Here is a 12,816-nt window from a genome sequence, read left to right as displayed (position 1 = left end):
TGATCCACATATCTGAATCCCTCCCTCCTGCACCAGTTCTGTAGCCACATGTTCAGCTGCACTCGCTCCCTGGTTCTAGCCTCACTCGCACGTGGTATATTGAAGGTTGCAGGACAGGTTGAGAAAGCAGTTAATAAAGCATACGGGATTGTGGGCTTTAAATAGGGGCATAGAGTACAAAAGCAAGGAAGTTATGATAAATCTTGTATAAAACACTGGTTCAGCCTTGACTGGAGTATTGTACCTGGAAACCACACGTCAGGAAGGATGTGAAGGTGTTAGGGAGGGTGCAGCAAAGATTCACAATGGTTCCAGGGATGAAGAACTTCAGTTATGTGGATAGATTGGAGAAGATGGGCTGTTCTCCTTGGAGAAGAGAAGATTAAGAGGAGATTTGATAGAAGTGCTCAAAATCATGAGAGATCTGGTCAGAATAGATACGGCGAAATTGTTGCCATTGACAGGAGGATCAAGAATCAGAGGACAGCGATTTAAGGTGATTGCCTTTAGTCTCGCTTCTATTTTTCAACCTGTCTGGCTTGTTTGGTCTACCAGGAATTAGACTCCTGCCAGCATGAAGATCATAGAAGCATGTAACCCTACATACCACAAAAAACTACAGTCTCTAGGGAAGATATAAAGTGCTTTGGGGCATCCTGAGGATGTGTAAGCTGCTATTTAAATGCAAGTTCTTTCTTAATTCTGCAATGACCAACTCACTGGTATGCTGCTACAAAAGTAAAAATGCCACTGTAACTCAGGCTAAATTAGCTGTTACAGTCAATTCAAGTCCAGAGTATAAGGATAAGCAAATAACTATCATTTGTAGGCTTTTGACACTTATTTCATTCAGGCTATAATCTGATAGTAAAAATTCCACTTTAAAACTGAAACAGACACAACTAAAATAGATTGTAAAGTTCACAAATGTTATCATTGTAACATTAACTCTGATACAAAAATATACACTTAAGAGACAATTTTAATGGCAATAGTTAAATATTACCTTTACTCACCCTGTTTTTTTCATACCTCCAATCTTTCTCCTCAATTAGTTTACAGTTTATTTTCCCCCAGGCTATTTATTTCCATATTTTTCTCAAAAAAATTTAAAGCATTTTTCTTACATAATGTTTTTGTTCTCCCGATTATCACAATCCTGTTTAGAACTGAGAACAACTTCATAAAAAAAACTGGGCCCCAAAAATTGACAGCTGTAATTTGCAAGAACAGCGAGAAACAAGTCCAGGACCTGAATAAACTGGGTCCTGACTTTGTGCTGAAGTATCTGGGATGCCCTGTTGGTGTTAGAGTCTCAGGCTATCCCAATTATGGCCATCATTGTGGGGAAGAGCACTAAAGCTGGATTGGCAGAGTTACACCTCGTTGGATCAGCTATACATACCTGACAACTGGAATAAGAACATAAGAAATAGGAGCAAGAGTAGGCCAAATGGCCCCTCGAATACGTTTCTCCATTCAATAATGGAATCATAGAATGGTTACAACATTTAAGGAGGCCAAACAGCCTGTCACGTCCATTCTGGCTCTCTGCAAGAGCAACTCACCTAATCTCAAGAGCAACACACGACGAGAAAGCGGGAATGGGGTACTGAGTTTGGATGATCAGCCATGATCGTATTGAATGGCGATGCAGGCTTGAAGCCTGCTCCTGCTCCTATTTTTCTCATTCCACTTTCACGCCCTTTCCCTGTACTCCTGCAATTTTTTTCTCTTCAGGTGCTTATCCAATTCCCTTTTGAAAGCCATGATTGAATCTGCCTCCATCACACTCTCAAGCAGTGCATTCCAGATCCTAACCACTCGCTGCATAACAAAATTTTTCCTCATGTCACCGTTCTTATTTTGCCAGTCCAACTGTCCTCCCGCTCGCAGGTTGTGAGTCAGGCTCATGATTTATTCACATAAAAATGCCTTCTATTAAGGAAACAACCGAGAGATAAGGCAAGTCTATTGAAAATATAGCCATCAACTGTGAAGAACCACAAGCTGCTGGATGCAAGGCAAGATGTTACTTCGATGGAGTCAAATATCTTGCTCTGGACAGACAGCAGTGGAAGAAATCAGTTGGTTCATGTGTCACTAAGCACAGGAGACTCTAACTTACTAAAACTAGTTCACAGCCAGTGAAGTATTTTTGACTTACAGCCTGTGTTGTAATGTAGGCAAACATAGCAACTAAATTGTGTGAGCAGCAAAGTACCATAAGCAGCATTGAGATAACTCAGCTGATCTGTTCAATGCTCTTTGTTAAAGGATAAACATTGGCCAGGATAGCTCCATTGATTTTCTTTGCTTAGGATCTTTTGCATCCATCGGAGAGGGCAGACAGGTCTCAGTTTAAACTTATGTCCAAAATATGGTAACCCTGACAATGCTCCACCCCTAAGGCACTGAACTGAAGTGTCAGCCTATATTATGGGCTCATCTATGGAGTGGGGTTTCAACCTGCAACCTTTATATCTCAGAAACAACAATATTACCACTGAGTCAAGAGTGACATACCAGTTGGTTAATTAATTAGGTTACTAAATTAGATAACGGAAAATGAGGTTGTGGACTACAGCATTGTTGGTTTTCCAAGCCTTAGAATTTGCTTGTTCCCATGTCACCTAGGTTTGAGCCAAGTGAGGTGAGGAAATATTTAGTTTCCTGCCAATGGCAAAAAAAAAATGAGATTAGGCAATAGTTCAGGCTTAGTAGATATGTGATGCAAATAAAAATACAACAGTTGGAGTGATGAGCAAAATAACTTGAAAATTCAAAGTATGACCTGTCACAGGTCTTATTTTCAATCCTTAATTTGTTCTCAGTCGGTCAATCTCAGCTGAGGTGGTAGAAAATACAATTGGTCTGAGGATTCTTATTCTTAAGGGGGAGAAATCAGCTAATCTTAATTGATACTCAATACTCCTCTAATGGCAAAAGAAAAATGATGTAGGCTCAGTAAATATGATAACTCAACAAAAAAAAATTGAAGTGTGCAAACTTGGATACTGGGGTTGACTGTGAAGACCCCTAAGGTCAATGTCACACACACTGGAAGTGTGATGATGCAACAATCATGGACTAACTCTGAAAAGCTATGAAAAATAGACTTTGTCTTTAAAAAATGAACCTTTTTTAAAAAAGGGAACAATGGTCCAAAATGGCCACCAAAGAAAAAGAGATTGGCCTCTTGTGTATTCAAACTGTCTGACACAGACAAAGGACAAATCTTCAAAGCTAAGAGGTGTCAATTGAACCCATCCTACACCTATCCTAAAACATTCCAGAATTGAATGTCTTCTTCTGAAACAAAGAAGGCGTGAAGTAGCCATGTCCTGGGCGATTGTGCGATCACCATGTGGAGAGACCAGGGCATCTCCTAACAGGAGGTGAGATAACAGCTTTACCATAAAAAAGACAGCCAGAGAGGAAGAAAAAGAGAAAAGAGCAACATCCACAGCTTGTGTTCGAGCCAAGCAGAAAAAGCACATGCCTTGCTGCAGAATCCGACATCTATATTAAAGAGCAGTGAAAGATAGAAGTAACCCACTGTCTTCAATGGAACCTTCAATCAAGAAAGATTTCAACAATCATCTCAGGTCTGCATCCATCAACAACTTTATTTCCTTCGACAGCACCTTACAAACCCGCGACCTCTACCGACTAGAAGGACAAGGGCAGCAAATGCATGGGAGCATCACCACCTGAAAGATCCTCTCCAAGTCACACACCATCCTGACTTGGAACTAGATTGCCGTTCCTTCACTGTCGCTGGGTCAAAATTCTGGAACCCCCTTCCTAACAGCACTGTGGGTGTACCTTCCTCATATGGACTGCAGCGGTTCAAGAAGGCAGCTCACCACCACCTTCTCAAGGGCAATTAGGGATGGGCAATAAATGCTGGCCTAGCCAGTGACGCCCTGTCGCTGTCTGTTAATTTGAAAAACAGAACACCAAGGGGCTAAATTCCAATACAAGTACTGCGGTCAGGTGGGGAGTTGAACAGTGGGCACCACCTTTGTCACACCACGTGGCCGTAACAAATTGGAGGCTCAAAGCCAGGTTCTGAAGCACCAGAAAAATTAGAAATTTGGAAAACGGGAGGAAAATTGATCTCTAAAATTGTGGAAAAATGAACAAACAGGTTTTCTTATATTCTTCATTTTTTTTCTCTATGGTGTTAGAAACAAAAGAGATGGCAACATTTAATGCTAAGGAGCTTGTAGAGCAGGGAGAGATAACCCACACTAAATTAATCAGATTAAGTGTTGAAGATTTACGAAAGCTTAACACAGAGGTGGGAATCACTTTCAGACAAAAAGCAAAGAAACCTGAACTGGTGAAAAATCAGGCCAACCATTTTAAACTTACCCCTGAACTAAAAGAAGAAAGCCTAGAATCCAAGTCTGAAAAAGTAATTCTAGCTAGAATACAGTAACAGATGAAAAAGGAAGAAATACAATTTCAGCTACAAAAGGAAAAAAGAGGAAAGACAGTTTCAGTTGAAAAGGGAAGAGATGCAGTTTCAGAAGGAAAACAGGAAAGGGGGATGCAAAGAGAGAAAGCAGCAAGTAGGTTTGAGTTACAGAGAGTGCAAACCCAAAATGAAAATGCTGCCAGCCACTCAAACCTTATCCCCAATTCAGAGCAAACCTTTGATGTGCTGAGACACTCTGGACTGGTGCTAAAATTTAATGAAGAGGAGGTTGAGTCATACTTTATCTCATTTGAGAAAATAGCTACCAGGCTATAATGGCCAAAAGAATTTTGGATTCTCATCGTACAAGGCAAGTTCGTGGCTGGGGCTTCTGAAGTTTTTTCCCTATTATCAAAAGAAAGTTCCTCTGATTATGAACAAACTAAAACTGCAATTCTAAGTGCAAACGCACAGGTACCGGAAGCACATAGACAGAAATTTCAACACATCTGAAAAAGACCCAAATAGACTTACATTGAATTCGAAAGAATTGAACATTTGGCTTTTGATTGCTGGAAGCTAAAACCCTCGTACAAAAATTTGAGAGAAGTGATATTGCTGGAAGAATTTAAAAATAGCACCCCAAATAGTACAAGAACCCACATCGAAGAACAAAGAGTCACAAGAGTAAGGGAAGCAGCTAAAATGGCCGACAACTATGCATGAATACCAAATTCCTAACCGAATAAACTTGGGTCGAGTAACGCGTACAAGCTAGGGAGAGATAGCAAGGATGCAGAGGAAGCAGTGATGGGCTCAAGAGAAAAGGACACCTGAGAAGGAAAACCCGACCAGTCTCCAACTTCTAAAAGAAGGAACTCAGGGGATAAACCAATAGAGGTTTGTATGACATGTTTCCAATGTAGCAAATCTGGGCCAATTGTTGGTATGCCAAAAAACCAGCAAGAGACACTGCATTCAAGCCTGTGTCTGTGGCTTTGAAAGTGGTAAGCCTGTGATCTAATATCACTCAGGAACATATATCAGAACTTTTTGCACAAAGGAAAAATGGCTCCTTTAATGCACCAGGCACCAGACAAGGAGATAACCTTTCTCAGGGATACCGATTGTTTTCAAACCCAACTGGCAGCTAAATGGCCGAAATGTCACAAGAAAGCAGAACAAATACCACAGTATTAGTAAAAGGGCTTACTGGCAAATGCTTGAAGATACCCTTGGTTACAATTTACCTAGAGAGTAAGTTGGTCACCTGTGTAGTGACAGTTAGAATCATTCCAAGTTTGCCCATGCAGGGGATAAAGCTATTGCTGGGCAATGATTTGGCAGGAAGCACAGTATTATACCCAGAGGGCCCAGAGCAGTCCACTGAGACTGGAGAAACTGAGGGGTGCAAACAAAACTCAGCACAACTGCAGAGGGCTGGGAAAGTCCCAAAATTCCCACAGGGGGTGATAGAGCCAGAAGAATTTAAAAGGGTCCAGGTAGAGTCAAAGAAACGTAAAGGAGCTAAGATAAAAGCCACTAAAGTTGAAGAAAAAGCATTTGCTGAAACCTTTTTTAAAGATTTAAATAGGGACAAGGAAAGTTCCCAAACAAGAAAGTGAAGCGTGAGGGAGATGCCTCATCTAGTTGAAGTGCCACAGGGGCATGCAGGGAAATCTGGACAACCACCTGCAAGCAGTGGTATCCCAGAGGACATGGAGCAGATTAGGGAAACACCTATCTCTGAAGTAAAAGGGAAAGGGAAGGTAAGTGAACCACACCTGTGAAAATCACAAGGAAACTAAAAATGAGGTCAGCATGTATCTACCTACTGAAGAACCAAATGATCAGGTTCCAAATCCAAAGCTAATCAAACCCAACAACTAAGAGTCAGAACTCAGCAAGAACAAGGGGCAGGAGGAAATCCCAGATGACTCGCAGGGGCGAAAAACACAATGTATCACCCACTATCACCCTAGAAATAAGAACAATCAATGTGCCAGATCCTGAATGGTTAACACCATGTATTGTGGAAGCAGTAGTTAAGGGGCTAAAGCTTTTACAAACAGACAACCTTGCAACAGCAGTAACAGAAATCTACATACTACAAATTTCATCAACAATCACATGGTCCTTGAGATTAACATTCTTAAAGTAGTACAAACTGGTGTGAGAGAAACTACAACCCCATTTGACAACACGTAACCAAAAGAAATGTAATTTTTTAATGGCACCTAATCAAAAGGAAGGATGATGAAAAAACCTAAACTTTCTTGCTGTTGCTTTTTCCCTCTTTCAAAACTGAAGAACAACAAACACCACTAACATGAAATCCAAGGAATTTCATTTTTTTCTCTCTTTGTCACGCACATCAGTAGGGTGATGATACAACAATCATGGACTAACTCTGAAGAATTATGAAGAATAGACTTTGTCTTTAAAAAGTGAACAATGGTCCAAAATGGTCATCAAAGAAAAAGGGCTCTTTTTGTGTATTCAAACTGTCTGACAAAGACAAAGGACAAATCTTCAAAGCTAAGGGGTGCCAATTGAACCCATCCTACACCTATTCTCAAACATTCCAGAATTGAATGTCTTCTGAAACAAAGAAGAAGTGAAGTAGCCATGTCCTGGGCCATTGTGCGATCACCATGGGGAAGAGTCCAAGGTGTCTCCTAGCCAGGGGTCGGCAAAGTGTCCGAATACGGACACCAGTGTCCGTGGTAAAAGATTTTGGTGCCCGTGACTGGTAATTTCAGGGATGAGAAATTTCCCTTGACTTCTTCTTCCAAACCAGTCCAACTTTAAAGAAATTGCAGCTGTCACTTTCACACTGACAGGTGCTTGAGCCCAAACAGCGGCTTCTAATTCGGACAAGTTCAGGCTTTTCTAGCGGCTTCCAATTTTTTTTTAAAGCCTGCCGAAAAGCCCAAACTTGTCCAAATTGGGAGCCACTTTTTGGGCTCAAGCACCTGACAGTGTGAAAGTAACAGCTGCGACTTGTTTTAAAAACTGACCAATCACAAAACTGCTCTACTGAGAGTTCCCACGCTCTGCAACTTTCAGAGAGAGAGACCCAAGAGAGAGAAAAAGAGAGAGAGAGAGAGAGAGTGAGAGACAGAGAGACAGAGACAGAGAGACAGAGACAGAGAGGAGACAGAGACAGAGAGAGAGACAAACAGAGAGAGACAGAGAGAGCGAGAGAGAGGTTCAAAGAGAGAGAGGGACAGAAAGAGAGAGACAGAGAGATAGCGATAGAGAGAGAGACAAACAGAGAGAGACAGACAGAGAGAGAGACAGATGGAGAGAGAGACAGAGAGAAAACGAGAGAAAGATACGGAGAGAGAGAGGAACAGAGAGAGAGGGACAGAGAGAGAGGGACAGAGAGAGACAGAGACAGAGAGAGAGACAGAGGGAGAGAGAGAGAGAGGGACAGAAAGAGAGAGACAGAGAGAGTGGCTGACAGAGAGACAGACAGACAGAGGGATGGGGACAGACAGAGGGACAGGGAGAAAGGGAAGGACAGAGAGGGACACAGGGACGCAGAGAGAGAGGGACAGACAGAGAGAGATGGGGGACAGAGGGAGAAAGAGTGGGAGGGACAGAGAGGGGGAGAGAGAGGGGGAGAGAGAGCGAGGAACTGAGAGCGAAAGGGGGACAGAGAGAGAGAGAGGGAGGGACAGAGAGACAGGGGGACAGAGAGAGAGAAAGGGGACAGAGAGAGGGAGGGACAGAGAGAGAGGGGGACAAAGGCAGAGCTCCCAACTGGGCAAGAATCAAACAGAGGGACAGAGAGAGAGTGGGTCAGAGTGAGAGAGGGGGGGACAGGGAGACAGAGAGAGATATGGAGGGGGACCAGGAGAGAGAGAGAGAGGGAACAGGGGGAGAGAGAGGGATGGGGGAGAGGGAGAGAGAGGGGGGTACAGGGGGAGAGAGAAAGAGGGGGCGACAGAGAGGGAGAAAGCGAGAGGACAGGGAGAGCAAGGGGCAGGGAGAGTGAGAGTGAGAGGGGGGACAGGAAGAGAGAGAGGAGGGCATGGAAAGATAGAGGAGGGACAGAGAGAGATAGAGGGGGCGACATTGAGAGATAAAGGGGGGTTACAGGGAGAGAGAGGGGGGACGGGGAGAGAGAGAGACAGAGAGAGAGAGAAAGGGGGTCAGGGAGATGGAAGGGCAGGGAGAGAGACAGGGGATAGGGAGACAGAGGGACAGGGGGAGAGAGAGAGGACAGGGAGAGCGAGGGAGGGGGAACAGGGAGAGACATGGGGGGCAGGGAAAGGGAGAGAGGGGATGGGGGACAGAGGAGCAAGAGAGGGGATGGGGGAGAGACAGAGATGGGGAGAAGGAGAGGGGGAGACAGGGAGGGAGGGAGAGGGGGACAGAGAAAGGGGACAGAGACAGGGCACAGGGAGAGGGGCAGAGAGAAAGAGGGGGACAGGGAGAGAGAGGGGACAAAGAGAGAGACAGGGAGAAGGGAGCTGACACGGGGGAGTGGGGGTGGAACTACAGAGAGGGGGGGGAAGAGAGAGACATAGAGAGAGAGACACACAGACAGAGAGAGAGAGAGGAGGGAGAGAGAGCGTGTCGCTACAACAAGTGCACACACAAACATTGACTACTTGTGCAAGCAAGGAATCTCACTAAATCCGTGTCCAACATAAGGAAGAGACAGTAAGTCAATAAATTAGTCTTCTCATTTAAAGCTTCTTGACAATAATGCATATTTGTTGTTGTTTTGATTAATAGTAAGATAAATTTTTAATTCCTTTATCTTTCTGAAATTGTCTCACCAGCCTCTTATGTAAGACAAAAATTGTAATGTGGCCCCCACGCAAAAGGATTGGACACCCCTGCTTCAAGCCTTTAACCTTGTGTTTTAAAATAACCTAGTGGCTATGCAGCAGCTACCTAACAGCTATAAGTACGTCAAAGTTCAGTAACTGCAATGTGCATAAATTACTATCCAGTTTGAGGGCAGATAACCTGAGTGGCCAATGTCATTTGAAAATTGCCTGTATTATATAATTAAATTATGTTAAAAGTGCACCTTTGCGAACATGTAATAGATTTGGCTTGGACATAAATTGATTAGTTTGGAGTACAATCTTACAGATAGTGACTAAACATTTTGTGACTAAATAATACATGCAGTAACAACCGCTCAACCTTTTGCAGAAAAGCTTTTTGTTAATAATTATCTTGTCAGAGCTGAATCGGAATAGACAGTGATAGACTGAGATATAGACATAAGTGAATTTAAGAGAATCGTTTTGTTGGAGAAATTGAAGGGTGCTCTTTATTTGAAATTGTGTTTATCCAATTTTGTCACTAGCTTTGGTGAACAAATGACATTTTGTCCATGAGAGATTCTGTTGTTTCTGTATTTTAGAATCCAGGACCTGGTTTCACAGCCTGTCAAGATGAATAAACTAGTCTTAGCTCCCTACCATTAATCTCTCTGTCCCTTCCTGTCCCACTCTGGTTTTCCATTTTACATGACTCTTCTGAAGTACTATCTGCTTCACCCTGTAACATTTTCCTGATTTGGAGATCAATGTCCTTTTGTTGGCTGCCCTGTCTTCAGATACATATTACAAGCAGGTGGAGAAGTTTCACAAACATTGACTGTCACGAGTTAAATTGTCTTGTGACAACAGCAGTGTGAGAAATGGTCCATCTTCCTATTGCTGATTTTTCTATTGCCTCAGCTCAATGACATTAAGAATCCTCTCTAAGTTTCATGGTTTATTGGATGAATTTGCACTCTTGACAGTGTGAATCCACAGAGAGCATCCAATAAGGTCCATCTGCCACCCCGTGACATGATTTAGCTAGTTCTTTTCTGTCAACAAAAGTAATTTGCATTGGCATTGCATACTATTTTGCTTGTTAGCTAGCTAATACAGTTGTGCTGCTCTCCATTGATGTTTGTATGCTTAGCTACTTTATTTATTGGGGAAAATGTGTTTTGATGGCATTAGATTGGCTATACACTTTATATACAGCTTGATTGCCCCCATGTCCATGACTGAATCACTAATTCTGTCAAATGTCCATGGTGCATCATGTCGTTGCCTATTCCTGCTCCTAACAGTAAGTGAGAGATAACAGCTTTACCTTAAAAAAAGACAGCCAGAGAGAGAGAGAGAAAAAAAGCCATATCCTAACAGTTTGTGTTCCAGCCCAGCCAGTAAAAGCATATACCATGTTGCAGAATCCAGCATCTACATTATACAGCGGTGAAAGCTAGAAGTAACCCACCGTCTTCAACAGAATCTTCAATCAAGAAAGAAATCTACAATCATCTGAGGCCTGCATCCATCGACAACTTGATTTCCAAGAGAATTCAACAGTTTTATTGTAACCATCTCCCCCCCGCCCCCCCACCAAAAGTCACCTTTTTTTCCCTTCTCTATCTGTCTCTTCTTGTGTGTGCATGTGTGTGTGTGCGCGCGTGCATGCCATTATGTGAATGGATGCGGTTGTGACAATTTTGGGATAAGGCGTATTGATCAAAACACAATTGACTTCTGTCACTGTCGCTGTCTGTTTATTTGAAAAATAAAACAACAAGGGGCTAAACTCCAATACAAACACACTTGTTGCAAGCAAGTTGGGAGTTGAACAGTGGGAACTACCCACGCCACACCATGTGGTCATAACAGTCAAATATCTTATTAACACTAACTGCCATTATTCACAAATTAACAATAGCAACTTGGGAACAGTATTGGAGAACTCCTGCTCCTTATGGAACCATATCTTAGCATTGTTGCCTTCAGTAGAAAAGTGGTAAGCACAGAGAATATTGTGGGGAAACAAGAGAGAGGAAAAATATGAACAATTTCAAAAGAATGAATTAGATGATAGATGATAAATTTACAAAAAGTATCATGCAGTCTAAACATTTACTTTGGTTTTAGTACGAGTGAACAGAATCCCTCTTTTCCTCCTTTATCTTTCTGTTAATGTTTTGCTTTGTACTTGCCACAGTCAAAATGGTGGTCAGGAAAACAGGCTTTTATCTTGGCTGCTATTACCTACCTACTGGAAGCATACAGCAGCAGCCTGATCACAATATTCCCTCTCAATTGCCTCCTCACAAAGAAAAGCACTTGAACACTATATGATGGTTCACCATAGTGACAAAGTTGAACTCAGAAACTTGGCTAAGTGGGGCTGAAACCTGCATCTCTGAAAAGCAGTTCAATTGTACTCTCCTGGACAGAATAACTTCCAAATACCAAGACCTGGAATATTTTCCTGAAGTTTGATTCTATTTAGAAAGAATTTATCACATTTTGGAACAAGGTTGAAGTTATTACTTAGAAAGAAACCATAGTCACAAGCTTTTTTATTCTCATGCCTGACACAGATCAGTGCTCATGACTTTCTTTAATATTCTCAAACAGCCAAAGCAGTGGTGGCTCACAGTTTTTAAAGGTTAGGTCATGCAGCTAAGATATTTGATGAAGTGTTTACGAGAGTTATCATGCAATTATCATGGCCATGATCATGTCAATAATAGTCTGATCCCTACGACAACAAACTGTTTGTCTATTATTCTTTAAATAGTGCTGCCTTATTGCTCAGGCAATCCACTGTCTATCATAAAAAGCAATTCAGATTCAATGGGCTTACTCCATGAAACATATAGGTGAAATATATAAGGGAACATATACCACCTCAAAATGAAAAACTCAGCTGTTAAATCCAATGTTTTTAATGTCAAAAACTTACTTGTCAGTACATTAACTACATCGACTTAGAGACTCATGGCTATCTGGAAACATTCCTAACTCCTTTATTTCAAGAAATAGCTTACCCATATAAAGTCCGGTTTAGCGGCTGTCTCCATATTTAACAAGCAGCATGAAAGTATCCTCCTCATATATGCAGCAAGGCACATACATTTTCTGAACAGTTTCTAATCATGAGGCTCTGTTAATTTTTGGAAACTACTAAATTATGAAGCTAGTTCTTCTTTCAGAACAGAACTCAACCTTATCAATTTTTTTCTGAAAATGGTTTGATCTCAACACAATCTGTTATGAGGACTGAGCACAATCAATCATGCATTCATAACATTTAAGGGTCACTTAATGATTAACATTGAAAGCTTGTTTGCAGTGGAAAACTGGCTTCAGCTTTCTGTTAGACTGCTTTAAAGGATAAATTCACAGACTTTCTGAAGTTGAGGCATCTTTTTTCAAAATGTGCATAATCCTCTGAAACTTGGCCAATTTTATTTTTGGTGAATAACCAAATGATAAGTGTGAATTCAAGTCATGTAATAACATAATGAAAAAATGAATAGCGTTCTATAAAATAGATAAAAATGTATCTTTATGCATTGTTTCACTTTGTATATTTTAATTTCTTCTCAA

At 41.8% G+C, this 12,816-nt stretch overlaps 1 protein-coding gene across 3 annotated transcripts in view; it reads right to left on the bottom strand.

Annotated features, from left to right (window-relative positions):
* c20h10orf90 (chromosome 20 C10orf90 homolog) overlaps positions 1-12,486 on the bottom strand; it is a 224,275-nt gene extending 211,789 nt beyond the window's left edge. For all 3 annotated transcript variants that reach the window (XM_068052741.1, XM_068052742.1, XM_068052743.1), the window contains exon 1: positions 12,255-12,486. The gene's annotated coding sequence lies outside the window, so the exon portion shown is untranslated. The remainder of the gene's footprint in view (positions 1-12,254) is intronic.
* Positions 12,487-12,816: the final 330 nt, after the last annotated feature.

This window comes from Heterodontus francisci, chromosome 20 (genome assembly GCF_036365525.1).
Source record: "Heterodontus francisci isolate sHetFra1 chromosome 20, sHetFra1.hap1, whole genome shotgun sequence".
NCBI lineage: Eukaryota > Metazoa > Chordata > Chondrichthyes > Heterodontiformes > Heterodontidae > Heterodontus > Heterodontus francisci.
Note: the sequence above shows the minus strand (reverse complement) of the source record. Positions and strands in the feature narration are given on the sequence as shown.